General features: G+C 52.9%; 1 protein-coding gene across 6 annotated transcripts in view; it reads right to left on the reverse strand.

Annotated features, from left to right (window-relative positions):
- ASAH2 (N-acylsphingosine amidohydrolase 2) overlaps nucleotides 1–13,925 on the reverse strand; it is a 103,739-nt gene that overhangs the window by 81,661 nt on the left and 8,153 nt on the right. Inside the window, exon 1 of one of the 6 annotated variants that reach the window (XM_040454225.1) lies at nucleotides 9,459–9,804. The exons of 1 other annotated variant lie outside the window; for it this stretch is intronic. The gene's annotated coding sequence lies outside the window, so the exon portion shown is untranslated. Of the gene's footprint in view, nucleotides 1–4,385; nucleotides 4,582–4,711; nucleotides 4,932–9,458; nucleotides 9,805–13,925 lie in introns of those variants that run through there. 4 more of the 6 variants (XM_040454226.1, XM_040454228.1, XM_040454227.1 and 1 more) reach the window with 4 other exon arrangements.

A 13,925-nucleotide genomic window follows, 5' to 3' on the forward strand; every position in this document is an offset into this window, starting at 1 on the left:
CAGCTGAGGTCATGATTTCACGGTCCATGAGTTCGAGCCCCGCGTCGGGCTCTGTGCTGACAGCTCAGAGCCTGGAGCCTGTTTCAGATTCTGTGTCTCCTTCTCTCTGACCCTCCCCCATTCATGCTCTGTCTCTATCTATCTCAAAAATAAATAAATGTTAAAAAAATAAAAAAAAAAAAAGAGGAAGGGTTCTAGATCAAGATTTTTTTTTTAGTATTTATTTTTGAGAGAGAGAGAAAAAGAGAGAGAGGAAATGAGTGGGGGAGGGGCAGAGGGAGAGGGAGACAGGATCTGAAGCAGGCTCCCTGCTCCGAGCTGTCCGCACAGAACCCGACGTGGGGCTTGAACCCACGAACCGTGAGATCATGACCTGAGCTGAAGTTGGACGCTTAACTGACTGAGCCGCCCAGGCGCCCCTCTAGACGGAGATTTCTTGAGGTCAAATCCCAGCAATGCCCTCACTGGAAGAAGCCACTTAACTTGATACATCAATTTCCTCATCTTTGAATTGGAGAGAATACTCACAACTACCTCTTCCTGTGGTTGTGAGGGTTCACTAAGAAGTACGTGTCAGGCAGAATGGATGAGTAAATCTGCTTCACAGTGCCCTTTATTTGTTTAGCACAGACGCTTATTAAGTGCTCATGAATAATTCCTCTTATATGTCAGTTTCATCCACAGGGAGTTCTCATTTTCTAGATGGAAAGTTTCCTTTGGTTTTGCATCATCAGATGAGGAACTTCAAGGACCTATCAATGAATGAATGCTCCCAGAGAGGGAGCTCTCCAAAGTGCCCCCACTCTCTGAGAAGATCTAAAGTCATCTTGGCCACAGAGTTCATCTATGTGGGGTGCTGGTCATACTCAGTCTCCATGGCTGTGAGGTTAGGGAGACGCACTTCAACAAACAATCTTCCACCTTAGAGTTTGGAAAATTTCTTGTTCCTACTCGTATTAACCCAAATAGTAAATGAGCTGGAAAAGGATTAGAGTACTCTTAAACTTCAGCTGCAAAGGTTCACTTATAAATTCTTCCCCTTATGAACATAGTAACATAAAGATGGGGTTATGTGTCTCCATCAACATAATTCAGGGGTCTGAACATCTAGAAAAAGTGATAGCATTCCCTGGAAAGGTGACCTGGCCAGAATGCTCCTCGTCTTCGAACTTGTAGAGTTTTGCCACTAAGTAAACCTGATCGTGGGTCTATCATGTGTTCTTTAACGATACAAGGTAGTTTCTCCCAAAGGCAATTTTTTCCCTCTTGATGTCTTAAGGCAGCATCTCATCTCTTTGTCACAGAATTTTCTGTGACATGTCCTGGGAGCGGTGGGTTGCTACCCGTTTAACAACTGGCTCTCCAGGCATAGACAGCCCCGGCGTGTTGTACTGGTGTGTATGTGAACACTCCCGCCATGGTTGATTTCAGGCCCCCCCGAGGAAAACACTGGAAGTATATACAGCTGGCGCCAACGCACCAATGTGAACTTCCCTTACCCCACCGTTGTCACGACACAAACCACCTTCTAAGCCCTGAATGAGACATTTCGTAAGCAGAGTCTAAGATAACAATGTTGTCCCTGGAGCTAGGGAGGCAATGGGGAGCATTGAGGAGGGCCTCAGGGACCTCATTTCTGGGCAGGATCCTGAGAAGCTCATCAGCAGACATTCAAATTCTCCTTCACGGTCATCAGCGCTATTCTCTGCACTGCCCTCTTGTGGCCTCACCGCCTGCCAGAATCTAGTGATGGATGACTTAACCCCTGACCACCTTCTTCCTCCTTCTCGAGCATCGTAAGGTCACTGAAGCGGTCCTCAGTGAGGTGTGAGGAGAAGCCTCATGACCATGGACACAACAGTTTCTGGTTTCCAGTGTTCTGGAGAAATCTGGGACAGATTCCCACGTGCTAGATGGGAAAATTGGGGAGGGGGACCACTTAGAGTCACAGCCCAAGTGTCCCCCGCTGCAGGAGGTCTGGGTATCAGAGTTCTTTCCCTTTAGGGTGACCCTTGACATTCAAGTCCGGTGATAGGAAGTGGCTCTTCACCTCCTGTTTAAGAGCCTTGATCCTAAGACTGGATAACTCATTACTTCAAAGGTTTTATGAACATTTTTTTTTTTTTCAAACACACCCATTCCACCCTGGTTCTGCTAGAACTTCTGGAACCTGCCCTGAGAGATGACGGTCCGGATTAGCCTGGTTCCCTCTCAATGATGCATTTGCGCTAGAGATCTGATGAGCTCTCCATTTCTCTCATCTACCGTTGACCTTGGAGCGGGAGTAGAAAGAAAGGGCACTCCTTTCTGTGAGAGGAAGAGAAAGAAGGAGGAGGCTGGCGACATTCTCCCTGCAGAAGGCTTTGAAAGGCGCCCATTTGGAAGAACGTGTAAAACCAGCTACCGATGTCTGTCCTTTAGCCAATGAGACAAGCCTTCTAGGTGTCACCTCACATCACAAACGGTTTCCTTTTGGCAAAGGGGACGGGGTTGGGGGCCACGCCTCTCCTCAGCCTCCTACCGAGAATCCAGTGATCCCCCAGCTGGAGCTCATGGCTTAACCCATTTCTTCCTCTCACACTTTACACACTCCTCCATTCTGGTACCTACGGTTTCATGAGTGTCTCTCTCTCTCCACTGGAAGCTTTGGTGTCAGAGCCCATCCTATTTTTCTCTCTGTGACCAGCACCACATTTACACACAGGATCCCAATTTTACAAACGAAGCAAGCAAGGCTCCAGGTATTTCGAAGAGCCAGTAAGTTACGCACGTGGGACTCGAATTCACATCCTTTTGCAGGACATCACCCTGATCATCAATGCCACAGATGTCAGTTATTGGTGGCTGATGTGGCCGTGACAAAACAGAGATGGGCTGAGGACTGAATCAACCACGCCTCTGCAATGTGGCTTCCGTAGAAACCCAAAAAGGACGGGCTTCTAGGGTCTAGGTTGGGAGACACGTGGAGATTCGCTGCAATGGTGTCCCTGGAGAGGGCGGGGAAGCTCTGGGCCCCTTCCTCATACCTGCCTGGCCCTATGTATCTTTTCTGTCTGGCTGTTCCTGAATTATACCCTTTTATAATAAACTGGTCATCTAGCTTAAAAAGAATAAAAAGATTAGAGACGGAATGAGATCCAAACAGGCTTTGCTTATGTCCCTATATCCTTGGAAATTCCACCAAGTCCGAGTTTTTGAGGACAGTTCCAATCCCCTCAGAATTTCAGACATTCTTCAACGGCTCGTATAAAGAAGAGTCATCCAGGGGCGCCTGGGTGGCGCAGTTGGTTAAGCGTCCGACTTCATCCAGGTCACGATCTCGCGGTCCGGGAGTTCGAGCCCGGCGTCGGGCTCTGGGCTGATGGCTCAGAGCCTGGAGCCTGTTTCCGATTCTGTGTCTCCCTCTCTCTCTGCCCCTCCCCCGTTCATGCTCTGTCTCTCTCTGTCCCCAAAATAAATAAACGTTGAAAAAAAATTTTTTTTTTAAAAAAAGAAGAGTCATCCAAAGGGATGGGAAGGCCAGGATGACCAAGTTGAGCAGACTCGTTACGAGACGAGGGGAAGGGAAAGAAAAATTAGATACGCAGAGGGAGACCTCACCAGAAGAGACTCTTAAATACGGACAACACACGGAGGGTTGCTGGGGGTGGGGGAAACGGGGGACAGGCATGGAGGACGGCGCCTGTCGCGATGAACACCGGGGGTCGTATGCAAGCGATGAACCACGGGCATCTACTCCCGAAGCCAAGACGACACCGCATGGTAGCTAAGTTGACCATTCAACAACAACAACAACGGAGCTGGGATTCGAAAAGTTATCTCAGGTCACCCTGCCTATCTGAGCCAGGAGGCCTCGGGCTGTGAGACAGAAAAGCACCACGTGTGAGATCCTGCAGCTTCGCGGTAAATCTGAAGAAGTTTGCTTCTGCAGACTAAGGATTCGAATCTCTCTGTCGAAAACGGGGTGGGAAAGTGAGCTCCCGCCGCTTGACTTCCCCCGATTCGGCAACGCAACTCTTCGGACCGAATCCAGCTCTCTGAACGCGGATCTGAAGATTCACGGAAAGGACAGCGCAAGGCCATCTTTCGAATTCCCCCTGTGATCGCGACATTCAAATGACCTGAGCGCACACAGCCCTGGAATGCGCACAGAATTAAGAAAAGCCGCCTTTGCCAGGGAAACGCACGGGGAGAGGAAGCGTCTCTCCCCTCTCTCCCCCCCCCCCCACCCGTCCCTTATTTTAATAAGTCATATTATTCAGGAGGCTAATAAACATCTGTTTCTTCTCAGTGTCAAGGGAGCCTGTGTGCAAACGCCAGCAACCGTGGCTCTCTGTCCTCGGGGGAGAAAACAAAGCACCATCCATCCAAGCCCAGCTACGTACCTGCGGCGGCAGCTGGCTGTTCAGAGAGGCAGGCGGGTCCCCGTCGCGAGCCGAGTGCCAGGGCACTTGGGTGTCCCCGGCCCCCCGCTCTCATGAGCACTGCCGCCTGCTGACTCCTGGAGGCTGAATGCGCCAGCCCGGGGAAGCCAAGGCTCTCCAACTTAACTACTTGTGTGCTGGCTCACGCGCCGGGCAGGACGCGCCCCAGCTGAGCCTGCTTGTGGAAAAACCCTGCCCGGGCCTCCCAAGGTCACACCTGGAGCCCGTCCCCAGGCACCCTGCGCGGACACGGCGTGGGAAGGAGGCGTTCGTCTTCTCCGACATACCTGCCTCCCGCGTTTGATGTGGAAAAGGACACCCTTTCCTCCGCCGGGTCCCCTACGCCGCGCTGCGAGGAGACGTCGGGGGGACAAATCCACCCAGAGACGTGGGGTAGGGTCACTGCCGGCGGCGGAGTCAGGCTCCGCGCAGAGGGGCCGCCTCGCTGGTCTGGAAAGGGTGTCACTGGAGAGACTGATTACACCCAACAGCCCTGGTAGCTCAGGGCAGCAAACGCAGCAGCGTCCACACTGTGCCCGGCCAAAAAACGGAGCATCGGCTGCCTGCAGTACAGCCTGCTTTAGACTGCGTGGTTTCTGGGGCCCCCGGTGGGGGGGGGGGGAATCCACTCTTCCAACCTTTGGGGCCCCGGTATCGGCAGCAGGGAAGAGAAGGCAAAGACCTCTGCGTCTGATCAGGCCCCTCAAGGGCACGACATGCCGTCCGTCCGTCGTCTCCATGACAGGAAGCACAGGTGCCCAGGATTCTGAAAACCAGGGCCGCTTTCCTAGTTCTTGTTGGGCCGCTTCCTAGAAGCCGGAGGGGCGAAGCTTGCCTCCGAGCCCAGGGCAAAGCCCCGCTTTTCTTCAGGCGCAGCACAATCCACCCTGGGGCTCATGGAGGAGTTGGCTGCAAGGCAGGGAGGGGCGAGCGGCTGGGGATGGACCGTTGAAGGCGCCCGGAGACAGCCGGACAGCCGCGCGGGGATCTGCGGCCCGACTCGGCCCAGGCCCCCTCGGCAGCCCCCTGCCTGGAGTGGCCGAGCCGCCCGCAGCCATGTCTCACCTCCTAACCGGGCCCGAGGCTGCGGGGCCTCCTGCACCTGAAGCGCATCTACCTGGGGGACCTGCGAGCTGACGCTCGGGGAGTCACGTGCGTCCGTGCACAGAGCAGGGCCTGCAGGCTGAGTGTGTAATAAGACGGGCCGTGGGGCGCCTGGGTGGCGCAGTCGGTTAAGCGTCCGACTTCAGCCAGGTCACGATCTCGCGGTCCGGGAGTTCGAGCCCCGCGTCGGGCTCTGGGCTGATGGCTCGGAGCCTAGAGCCTGTTTCCGATTCTGTGTCTCCCTCTCTCTCTGCCCCTCCCCCGTTCATGCTCTGTCTCTCTCTGTCCCAAAAATAAATAAACGTTGAAAAAAAAATTAAAAAAAAAAAAAAAAAAAGACGGGCCGTGTAAGCAACAGCAGCAGTCAGTGTGCAGAACGCTGTATACATGCCCTGTAGGGAGGGCTCCTAGCTCTCCCGCGACATCTGTGCTCCTCGCTTCTTCCGGGCATCCTGTGCGGTCTGGAGTGGCCATTCGCTGAGGTCCGGCCACTGGGGCATGAGCGGAAGTGACAGGCACCAACGCCGGCCTTGGCCCCCCGCGTGCTTCTCCAGGCTCCCGCGCGGTCTCGGAGGGAGATGCCCGCAGTGACCCTGGATGTTGCAGGAAGAAGTAGGTAGAAAGCCTCCGTCAGCCTGAATGACCACACAGAGCTGCTGACCTTTGCGATTACTTTTAAATCATGGGTGGGGATGGATGCAAAGCCGAACACTTTCTTTCAAAATTCCCTTCGGGGTATGTGAGCAACACAGTTCAAACACAGCTTGTCTGCAGAGCAAAGGCTAGACTCCTTCACGGGGTATTCAAAGCCACCCAGTCCGAGGCCTCTGTCCTTGACCTGGCCTTTGACATTTCCCTGGTCATGCTGGGCACCTGGGCCTCTTTATGGCTCCTAAATGCACCTGTCCTATCCCATCCCTGCTCAAACTTTTATCCTCAAAATACCTTCTCACCTACTCCCCGGTTAACTGAGTCATACCTCCCTGAGTTCAAAACCAAGGCTGCAAGTTCTCTGACACTCCGTCCGTGGAATAGAGGGGATCTGTGTCATCCCCCCCACCCAAGACTCGGTGGGTTTATGACTGCCCGTGATGACAACAGAGGACATGGAATCTCTGCCGTGTGACTTCTGAGGCTGGGTCACAAAAGCCTTGTGTCAATTCTCCATTTCCTGGAGCACTTGCCCTTGGATCTGTTAAAATAACAAAATCCAACTGAGTCCGTTTTAAAGATCTTCCTGGCTTTATTCAATGATTCGTGTATTGGGCGGCACCCCAATACAGACAGGAAGGGGCTTCAAGGAGCTGTGCAAAATGGATGCCTTTGACAGGGAGCAGGACAAGACAGTTATGCTGGGGGTGCGGGGGAGAGAGTAGATTGCTTATTGCAAGGTTACTTTCCTTTAGGGGAGGGCAGGGGTCTCTCAAGCAGATGATTTAACTAGTGCTGATTAGGTGATTCCCGATTGACTGGTTTAAGATTCCTTTCTTGGAGCGCCAAAAATGTAATTAAGTCTGAGTTTGGTGGTGTGGGGCTTAGCATAAGCGACTCCATTTTGGACCTGTTGTCTAGTCTTTAACAGAAGCCTGGGTCGCTTCTGGAGAAGCTTCTGAAGAAGTCTGGAAATCCTGAAGCTACTATGCAGCAGGGACCACACGTAGATGCTTTGGTCACAGTTCCGAATGGTCTCCTTTCAGCTACCCGCACGGAGGCGCCAGATAGACAAGTGAATCGGGGTCAGACTCCAAAGCAGTCCGTCCACCAGCAGGATCCAATGGAGGATCACCAACGCCACACGGAGGAGCAGTGTCTCCCGGCCAAGTTCTGCCCGGATTCCTGACCCACAAAACTATCAGCCACAATCAGACACCTGTCACTTTAAGCCACTATGCTTGGAATAGTTTGGTATGAAGCAAACATAACTGGAACGCCCTTCTTCGGGGCCCAACACACGGTCTATATTTTTCCAGAAGCTTTATCTACCGTCCTCCCCATTTAGGTCTCTGGGTTGTTCGATCCTTTAGAATTCTGGTCTTGGGTTATTTCTTTTTCAATTGGGAGTTGTCCAGTCGCTCTTTGTAGCACTTTACATAATAATGAGTGAACACGTTGATCAATAAGAATACTGAGCACGTAACACGAAGCCTCCTAGAACTGTGGGGTGGACGAGCGGGAGCTGGGGAAGGCAGGTGCTCTCCACCTGGTTTCGCTCTCTCTGGGCACCAGAATCTTGACCGTAATGATCAGGTGGTATTTATCCAACCCAATATTTATTCTCACGTATCTACTGAATGCCAACCGTCTGGCAACCATACTGTTTTGGACCCAAACAAAGCCCATCTTCTCATGAGATCCCTGTTCCACATGGAAGGAGACAAACAAAAAATAAATGTAATCTGTTAGGTCATGTGTGCGAAGAGGAAGAAGAAGGCGGCAGAATAAGAGGTGAGAGAATGCTGTTCTGTGTGATATAATCAAAGAAGTCCTCTGATAGCGTGACAGTCCAACAGACACCTGAAGGAAGTGGGAGAAAGAACGAGCCGTGTTTCTGCCCGAGGGAGCGCATTCCTGGGGAAAGGAAGGCCAGTGATACAGGTCTCCCCCGACGAGAGTGCAGTGGATGGGTTGAAGGAGGACAAACTGGCCCGGGTGGCCTGAGCCACGAGACCAAGACTGGAGCAGTGGCAACGGGGCCAAGGCGTGCGGAGTGGACCAGCAGGGGTGGCGGGCGGGAAGGGCTCGAGGACGCTTGGCGGTGCGCTGACTTCGGTGAGAAGCAGTGAGACGCTGACGGGCGGAGCAGCCGCACGAGCTGAGCCTTGGAAAACTTTCTCGCGTACCTGTCACCCGGGTTCCTGGGTGACCGCACGCTGCAGAGGGGCGGGTTGAGGAGCCGCGAGGCGGATGGAGAGGCTCCCGCCCACCCCCAAGCCAGAGGCTCGGACCAGGGGCTGGAGGCGGAGGTGACGGAAGCGGTCGGTCACAGTAAGGGTGTGCCGGAAGGTGGAGGCAACAGGATTTCCTGGCAGGCTTCGAAGGATGAGAGAGAAACAGGAGGCACGAGTGATTCCACAGCCTTCTGGGCTGGAGCACGGGGAGAGTGAGATTGGCTGGGAGCGATCCACTCTCTGCAGAGACACCAGGAGAAAATACATTGCAAAGCGTGATGGGTTTCCAAGTTGACAGTGACGGACTAGCTTTGGTGCGAATTAGGGTTGGAAATCAAAGAGGGAGGCTAAAGTCATGTCAAAAAAATTTTAAGTGCTTTATTTATTTTTGAGAGAGAGACAGAGAGGGAGAGAGCGAGCGGGGGAGGGGCAGAGAGAAAGGGAGACACAGAATCCGAGGCAGGCTCCAGGCTCCGAGCTGTCAGCACAGAGCCCGACGCGGGGCTCGAACTCATGAACATGAAGATCATGACCTGAGGAGAAGCTGGAAGATCAACCGACTGAGCCATCCAGGCGCCCCAGAGGCCAAAGCCATTTTTAAAGGGACTCGTTGAAAAGAAAAATGCTAATTAATGAAATAATAGTACAAATGAGGGAAAACCATGCCAACCATGGCCTGACGGATGAACTTCAAAAATACTGGTATACAGTTTAAAACCCAATTAATCTAAGTATCTTTATTTTTTTATGCTTTTGTTTGTTTATTTATTTTGAGAGAGCGAGAAAGCGGCAGAATCCCCAGGAGGGTCCGCACGGTCAGCGCAGAGCCCGTCGTGGGGCTCGAACTCACCAACCGCGAGATCATGACCTGAGCTGAAAGCAAGAGTCCGACGCTTAAGGGACGGAGCCACCGAGGCGCCCCTCGTTCAAGTACCTTTCAAGAGAAGAAGAGCCTGGGCCATTGACTCTCTTCTGACGCGTCCAAATTTTTACTCATCTACAGTTTGCTAAATGACTTCCAGCCTCCCATGACCCCCACTACCTTTTCATTTCCACGTGGGGTCCGACTGGGGCCGTGTGTCCTGTGCCAAAAACCAGAAACAGCAGCAGTAGCTTATTCTCCTCCTGTGTTCGGATGCACTGTCCGAAGTTTGCTCTCACTGCCGTGCTCACAATTAGACTGGTTTCGAGATGACAGTGCGCCCCCCGCACAGGCCACTTGCTGCCTTCATCCCGACGGGGGGCCGCGGGCCTGGAACCCAGCGTGGGGGGCGGGGGGGGGCATCTGGGTCTGCGGGGCTCCTGCGACACCGCTGACCTTCGGTGACCTTCGGTGCTTCGGCTGACGGGGCTGGGGGGGCAGCGACCCTTCCTGCTCAGGGCGGAAACCGGGAAGGCCTTATCCCGTGCCCCCCGGAACTCGAGCCCCCTTCCTGCCTGCAAGCCCTTCCCCTTCCGGCCCCAGAACAGCCCCAGCGCGTAGCTGCCGTTACTCTGATTCACGCCCACCCTCCGCAGCAGACGCAAGTACCCCCACGGCCGGAGTGACGCAGCTTGTGTCCTGGCCTCTCGCGTTTCAGCCAGCCCAGCGGAGGCCGGGGGGCTGCTCTATTCCGTGGGGCTCCCCCAGCCCCCCCGCCTCCCGTGCCCCCAGGACGCTCGGAGGGAGACTCGGTGATGAGTTTTAACTAAAGCGACGGCTTCTCCTTGCAGCATGACAGGTGCAAGCCGCGCGGCGTTGGGAGAGAGACTATAGAGGAGAAATCCACGCGGCCGGAGTGGTGCCGGAGGAGGTGTGGGGTCGAGACAGCCCCGGGAGAGGACAGTAGGGCCTCTGATGGGGGAGTCTGCCTTCACTGTTGCGGGGGCATCCCTTAAGTGTTCGGTGGGATGCCCGGGTGAGCTAGGCGGGGCCTCCACTTGTCTTTGCACTTGTAAGTTTCATCATGCCCGATGTGGCCCATCTCCCGGGGCCGCCCTGGCGCGGGCCATGCTGCTTCTCCAGCCGGAGGCCCGCGACGCGGATGTGTACGGTTTGCGAAGCTGATTCCGTATGCACTTTTCTGTACGTAGGTCATCCTTCGGTAGAGTTTATAAAAAGATTTTTACTCCCCAAATTTTTCTAAAAGAACCTCTGATTCGGACGGACTTTAATAATAAGGAACCCTATGAACTCACAGAAGGAAAAAAATTTCCTAGGAGCAAGTCTGGTCATTTTCCTGTTGTTCCCTTCTATTATTTATTTTTTTAAGTTTTTTTTTTTTTTTTTTTGGAATGTATTGATTTGTATTTAAAAGAAACTGTTGACAAAGATTCACTGGAAAGAATCTGAATAGGTGGAAAAACACAGCTAATACTGCTGAAACACTAAAATAATTCAAGGACATGTGGCTTATAGGTTTGGTCCTTGTAAAATTAAAATTAAAATTTTTTTTAACGTTTATTTACTTTTGGGAGAGACAGAGATGGAGAGAGAGGCAGAAAGAGAGGGAGACGCAGAATCTGAAGCGGGCTCCAGGCTCTGAGCTGTCAGTACAGAGCCTGACACAGGGCTCGAACCCACAAACCGTGAGATCATGACCTGAGCCAAAGTCGGGTGCTCAACCGCTTGAGCCACCCAGGCGCCCCCATTTCTTAGAAAATCAACATACGTCTACTTTCTGACCCAGCAATCCCACACCTGGGTAGTATTTACCTACGAGAGATGAAAACATACAGACCTAAATACATGCACACACACAAGGAAAACGTATACAAGAATATTGTACGCTGCTTTATTCATAACAGGCACAACTTTGAAACTGTCCAGGTATCAATCCAGAGGGGAGTGGATAAACACGCTGCTGTCCATTTATTCAGTGGAATACTTGTCACTGATAAAAAGAAAGGGATTATCCACATGCACGGCAACACGTATGATTGCAAACATATTACACAGAATGAAGTACACAGATGCAAAGAGTACACACACACACGGTGGGGCGAGGCGTGTGGTGGAAAATCAGGGTAGGTACGGTAGGTGTTTGCCTCTGGGAGTCATGGTAGGGTGGGGGGCTGGCCAAGATTGACGGGGAAGAGGCAGAAAGGCCACAGTAATCGTCTCTGTCACGATAGGTGTTTGCATAACATAGGTGCATGCATTTGTCAAAACAGCAAATATACACTTAAGATTTATGTATTTCTTCGCCTATACATTTTACCACCACCACAACAGCAACAAACAAAACCTGGGAACAAATTTTGAATTTTAGTGTAGTGAACACGGACGCTGAAGTATTTACGGAGACGTGTCTGCAACTTCCTTTGAAATGCACTCAGAAAATCAGGGTAATGGATGAGACCCATAGAGAGACAGGCAAATGGATTGATGGGTGATACAGCAAGTTAAGAAGATAACGGTAGAAGCCAGCCGGTGCCTGCCTGGGTTTCTCACTGTGGGATTCTTACGAAGTTAGCGTAGACTTAAAAACTTTCCGTAATAAAATATTTGTTACGGCTTGAAATACGCTGATGGGAATGCTAAATTTGCATACGTGTGTGTTTGTGTGAGTGTGACCCCTGAGATCTCACTCGCCACCCCGAGCGAGGGAACGACAGTTTGGGAAACAGAGGAGTCTGTGTTCTGTGGACCCAAGTCTCACCTGCCCTCCAGGCCCCGCCCCCAGAGGCTCTGGTCCCGCCAGAGCTTTTCCTGCCTTCCTGGGCAGACTGGGCAGAGGGAGTGAGAAACCAGCGGGTCTCTCCAGTGAGCCCGCCTGCCTTTCCTGCTCTGACCTCCTTTAGCGGTAGGGAGATGGCCAGCAATTCCTCCTCATTTTTTGTCAGATGAAAAAGAGCTGGACCGGGGCCCTCTTCATTCCCAAGAAGGAAATGGATTTCTCAGGGCCTGTGCAAATCCGCTGTGTTTGCTGATTTTAATTGATGATCAGACCCTGAACGTCCCAAGCCAGTTTTGACGGCCCGGATCCACAGGAAGCCAATTTGTCACAGCTCTCCAAGCGCGGCATGTGTGAGAGTGACATTTCAGATCCCTTCCCATCTAATTTTGGTGACTTTTGTTTGAATTCACACTTGGCGAATGTTAATAGTATGTGGGGGTTATGTGTGCTGAATACATTGACATTTTCCCTCCCGAAGGAAGTACCGTATTGCCATCTCTCCGCCACCCCCCCCCCCCCCCCCCCCCAGCCGCAGCCCTTTCTTGCTGGTACCGAGGATTGCGCAAAAACAGGGAACAGGGCCTTCTGGTCGCGTTCCCTGCTTCGATCCCTCTGCTCAGGAACCCGGAGCCCCAGGGGAAACCTCAGCAGCAGCCATTGGGCCCCAGGGTTTGGAGAGGCCAGGGCGAGCTGCAGGGCAGAGATCAAGCCCTGGGGTCATCTGGTGTCCGCTGGTGAGCACAGGAATGTGCTCCCACGTCCGGGGCCGGCGACACTTCCCGGGCAGACGTGTGCACAGCTCCTCTTCAAGGTTTGCTTTATGTGCTCGCCCCCGGAGCCTGCGGAGAAGCCCAGCCAGCATACGCCTGCAGATCCGTCCGGCCGCCTCTGGTGCGCACAGAGCCTGCGGGGCTCGCTGAAGCGGCTGTGACGCTCCTGCTGCGTCAAGGAAGCTTCTGCTGCAAACACAGCATTCTCAGCTCTTACCCCTGCCGGGGGCCACCGTCACAGCCCAACGCAGCCAGGGGTCAGAAGGCTCCCGTGACCCCGGGGACTAGCAACGAACACGCTTTCCGTAAGCCTGGCAACGACTGGATTGTGGCCTCTTGGAACCCAAAGCCGATGACTTCAGAGAAGCCTTCCAAACAAACGTTTATTTTCACAGATCACGCTTTTTCCCCAAGTGAGGTACCCGCCGCCCCCCCGAAACATCCTAAAATATCGAGGAGCATTGCTACGCGTCCCCCGTGGAAAACCCGATTCTGTGCACAAGCTCTTTATTAAAAAGACAGAGCACGAAAGACAGAGTGCTTTGGCTGAAACCCCCTTTCCGCTTCTCCCGTGCTGATAACTACTAGCAGGAAGCAATTAAAACCATCCCAGTTCCTCCAAGTGATAACAGAGCTGGCCAGGGGAGCAGATCCCAAGCACCAGTAAATCATGGAGATACACGTTTCTGTTTCATGGTGACCCTCGCTCCTCATCCGAGGTAACTGTGTCCTGCTCTGTCAGAGTCGGCCTGTAACCCAGTCACCATTGTGCACACGCATCAGATGCTCAGGACGGTCCAGCAAGACCCAAGACATACATGGCTTCTGTCTACTGATAATGAACCCAGAAGTCCCGATAAAGGCTGAGTCTACGTTTGGTTCAGTATGTCGTCCAGCTCTCTCCCTGGCCGGGGCCGGTCTTTCCATTGACTGGGACCTCCTCCTTGGCTCCCAGGGGCCCCATTTGCATCTCTCTCTCTCTCATTTCCCTCTCTATAATGCCAGGGGTTGTTTACTGAGCACAGAACTGGTACGTGTGCCTCATCTTTGCCCACATTACACCACGACCCACGTAACCTG

This window comes from Herpailurus yagouaroundi, unplaced genomic scaffold, assembly GCF_014898765.1.
Source record: "Herpailurus yagouaroundi ecotype Mexico unplaced genomic scaffold, PumYag 211, whole genome shotgun sequence".
NCBI classification, from domain to species: domain Eukaryota; kingdom Metazoa; phylum Chordata; class Mammalia; order Carnivora; family Felidae; genus Herpailurus; species Herpailurus yagouaroundi.